Source organism: Abrus precatorius, unplaced genomic scaffold (assembly GCF_003935025.1).
Source record: "Abrus precatorius isolate BTA unplaced genomic scaffold, Abrus_2018 Scaffold1, whole genome shotgun sequence".
Lineage (NCBI taxonomy): Eukaryota > Viridiplantae > Streptophyta > Magnoliopsida > Fabales > Fabaceae > Abrus > Abrus precatorius.
In genome coordinates this window covers 1063655-1068194 of record NW_020874291.1, presented here as the reverse complement: position 1 = coordinate 1068194, position 4540 = coordinate 1063655, and the positions used below count along the sequence as shown (strand labels likewise).

Here is a 4540-nt window from a genome sequence, read left to right as displayed (position 1 = left end):
TACCAATTGTTGGAACTAAAAAAATGTAAAAAGTTATAAAATTGAAAGTTGAAACTTACATTTTTATTCATACTAACAATCTAGAAAGTCATAACTCAAAATTGACTATAATTCTACTCATTAATCTAGAAATTAATCACAAATAAAATTATCCATGAACATATAATAGCCTATTAACACTCATAATTTCTATAATTGAAACTCATAAAATAAAAATAAACAATAATAATAGTTACTGATTCAAATTTTCAACACAAGTGCTTCAATGTTGAACCAATACATCCTGTGATCAAGCGCCAATTCTATCAACCATAATCACCAAATCATTGTGTGACCAAAGATCTGTCATGTATACATATTGATATTCCTTTTATTACTTTTATATGGCAAAAGATTAATCTCGACAAACGTGTGTTAATTAATATAAAAATAAATAATAAATAAAACATAAAATCATCTCGAGTATTGAATCACTCGATGAAAATGGCTACAAAAATCTGGAACAACAAAATAAAAAACAATTTTGTTTTGGAAACTTGGCTCAACTAGAGGTAGTAGATGATTCTTAAACTGGATATGCCACCTAAATGTAGCTACATCATTGGCTTGATGGTCCTGGTTCAGGACATGTCCAAAGAGCCAATTTGTTTTTTTCATTTCAAAAACCAAACCATTTCAATCCATGACGCTCAAGCAAGGTGTGAAAGCCAAGTAGTGTTTGTTTTCTTCGATGAACCTCTTGATTTTCTTCAAAGGGAGACAGAAATTTGATATTCTCCTCACTTTCTTCATAGACATAAATGAGGGACCACTTTAGCATCCCAATTGAGGTATCATCTTGGGTGCGCATTACCCTTTCCAAGTCACATGGCATGGGGTATTTTAACTCACATAAAATTTCTACTTGATTCCATTCAAGCTCTAAGAACGTTCTATCCTCTTTGCATTGTAGATCACATAAAAGCATTTGATCCTTCATTCTTTGCGTCGAAAATATGTAGTTACATGAAGAAATAAATTGCGTAGTGCCATTGATTAGTACACTAATCTTGAAATCCAACATCATATTGCCTTTATACATGGGTTCTCCAGCACAACATAGACCTATCTTGGGGAATTTCTTTCGGAACCAAAAACACATTGATGATTCCTTGCTTTCTAGCTTGTACCAATGTACTCTACCTTCTAGAATTCCGTTGAACACAAATGCAAAATCACCACTCCCAAGCCCATAGGGATTCCAAGAAGGTTTACATAGTTGTAGCATATTATTGGGGTTTATGTTAATACATGCATCAAGGAATAATCCCCTACCTTCATTGTAGACAAGTATGATATTTGGAAATACTTTTGAGCCTACTTTTTCTATATCTTTAGAAAATCGAAATCCCCTAGAACCATAACTTGTTACTATCTCAAGTTTAGGCAACAGATGAATACTATTTGGTAGTTGGTTCAACCTTTGGCACTCCCTCAAGAATAATCGTTGCAGAGCAACAAGATTTCCGATTGAAATTGGCAATTTATCTATGCAAGTTTTATCTAAATAAACATCTCTTACATTCTCCATCACTTCCAATACTCCAGGAAAGCTCTTAAGACGTGAACAACCTCTCAAATCTAGAGTCTCTAGAGAAGACAAGTTGATGCATGGTGCCAAACATTCTAGTTGGATGCATCCTTGAGCACTCAATAGCACTAGTCTTTGAAGAAATCCAACTGAAGCATCAATTCTAACTAAATTAATGCAATTATCAAGACAAAGTGCCCCCAAATTAGGCATTGCAGATAAGCTAGGTAGTTCAGTTAAGAAACTGCAACCTTCAAAATCCATAAAGCTCAACAACTCAAACACCTACAAACGACTCAAATAATGAGATGTCAAACTATATATATCATTGTTAGGCCAACAAAACATGTTAAAGGAAAAAAAGGAAAAATTACTAATCATACATACCTTGTCTGATTTGAAAGATTTAAAGCAACTTTCAGGCAAGCTAAGTATTGCAAGATTTTTGGGCTTAAAGTCATGTGGTAAAGATGGTGATGGATATCCACTCCAGTCTAACACTCTCAAACTATTTGGTAGATTCTGAGGGCCTTCAGAAAAGCTTACATTTCCAATTATAAGAATTTGCAGGTTTTTCATCTTCTTAAATGCTTTTCCACTCCACTGTACTTCTTTGTCTTTTTATAAGATAACCATTATGACTTCAATTGTATCTGTTCCCTTTCAAATCCAAATCAATTTAAACAGAACGTATCAATTTCAAGAAATTTAATGCGTATTAATCAAAACACGCATACAAAGGAAAGAAATGAGTAATAATAACGTGGAGATGTTTCTAAGTTCTAACATACCGTGTTTTTTTCCAAAACATGAACAACATCCTCATAAAACCATACTCTACTGCGTTTGCCAGGCTCAGATGTTGATTCCCGCCTCACAATTTCTCTGCCCATGTCTTGAATCAAGTCATGCATTACAATACAATGATTGCAATCAATCTTTATGAGAGATTTGTCAATCAACACTTGAATACCGTTTTCCACATGAAAACCACGTATATATAGCATTTCTTTGATATGGGAAATTTCGTAAGAATTAAAGAAACAAGCAATGTCTAGAAAAATTTCTTTCTCATCTTCTTCCAAATCCTTATAACTAACTTCAAGTATTTCATAGATATCTTTATGAAGAATTCTTTCATATTTGTCTAATGCAGATTTCCATATAGCTAAACTTTTGCCAAACAAGTGAGAACCTATCACCTCCAAAGCCAAAGGAAGGCCATGAACATAAGAAATTGCACGTTTTGAAATATCTGCATAACTTGGATCAATTTTGTTCCTTTTAAAGGCATGCCAACTAAACAATTCAAGAGCTTTTTCATCATTTAACTGTTTAACCTCGTACCATTTCATAATTCCATGAGTATTTAGCAAATGCTTGTCTCTTGTTGTGATTATGATCTTGCTACCAAGCCCAAACCAATCATGTCCTCCTACAAGAACCTGTAACTGCTTCAATTTGTCAACATCATCAAGAATCAGAAGGACTTTCTTTCTATGAAGCCTCCTTTTTATCATTGAGATTCCTCTGTTAACATCTCTCACTTTGATATCTTCCTCTCCAAGTAAATCAGAAAGTAGTATTTCTTGAAGTTGTGCAAGATCATGATTAATTGCTTTTTTTCTTAGGTCAGCAAGAAAACACGCACCTTCAAATTGATCAGCAATTTTGTTATATACAGCACGGGCAATTGTTGATTTACCTACTCCTCCTATTCCATAAATGCCTACTATGTTGACTCTATCATCAGAACCAAGTTCTAGGAGAGATGTCACTTCTAGCAATGGAGTATCCAACCCAACTAGGTTCTCAGCAACATATAAAGGTGTATGATTGATTATTTTAGACACCTCTTTAATGATATTCGCAATAAATTTATATTCTGGTTGTGACCTGCACATTAGAGAAGTACATGCGAATTGAAAATACCGCATTAGTGTTGTTTAGTTCAATCACATCAATCAAAACTATTCATATGCAAACCATATTGTCTCTGTTCAGTAGGTTTTCTTTCGTCAAGATTGTTACCATCACAATTTTTAGCACACTATTTTTAATATATTTTCAATTATTTGTTAAAATTTATTAAAAATATATAAAATTATGAAAAAAATCATAAATTAAAAGTTAGAATTATTAAATTAAAAATGGGATATTTAGATTATTTTTGTGATCTTTAATAAACTTTATAACTATAGGCTAGAAAGTGTATAACTAGTATATCTCCATGGAAAAAAGACACTATAATTGTTCTGATGTGTATTCAATATATTAATAACTACAATTATACAACAATATTATTATTGATTAATTTTTTTTATTATGTGTACATGTACAAAAACAGATTAAAATCTTCTCACGAATAAGTAAGTTACTTAGATTAAGTATAAGAATTTTCAAACTTATAATACACAGGACAAATTAACAAAAAAGAAAAGGTAATATTAATAACATTAAGGGGAAATGTGGATACCCAGGTTCGAAATGCCAACCAGAGACGTTAGCAGCTTGAGATAAAGCTTCTCTCCATTTTTGCACCTTGTCCTTCTGATCTTGGAACCTCTCCTCGTGTTTGGCCATAGCTTCAGCATAAGACCCACTTTGATGCCGAACTTGTGATGGATTCACCTCATAAAAAATTGGCATGAAAGAGCGTCCTTGTGCCTTGGAGCACGCAAGGATCTTGACAAGTTCATCCAAACAGAATGTTGAGGATGCATAATTCTCAGAGAAAATCGAAATGAGAATCCTAGATTCTTCAATGGCTTGGAGAAGGGAAGGTGTGATTTCTTCTCCTTTGTTAAGCCCTTCATCATCAATGAAGGTTTCGATACCCTTTTGGGACAGTGAATTGTAGAGATTACCAGTGAAGTTGTTGCGGGTATCCTCTCCTCGAAAGTTAAGGAAGACATCGTAAGTCCAATCACAGGTGAAGGAAGATGAACAATGTAGTGTTGTCTGTGCCAT

General features: G+C 33.4%; 1 pseudogene; it reads right to left on the bottom strand.

Annotated features, from left to right (window-relative positions):
* Nucleotides 1-557: 557 nt before the first annotated feature.
* LOC113856211 lies at nucleotides 558-4540 on the bottom strand (annotated as a pseudogene).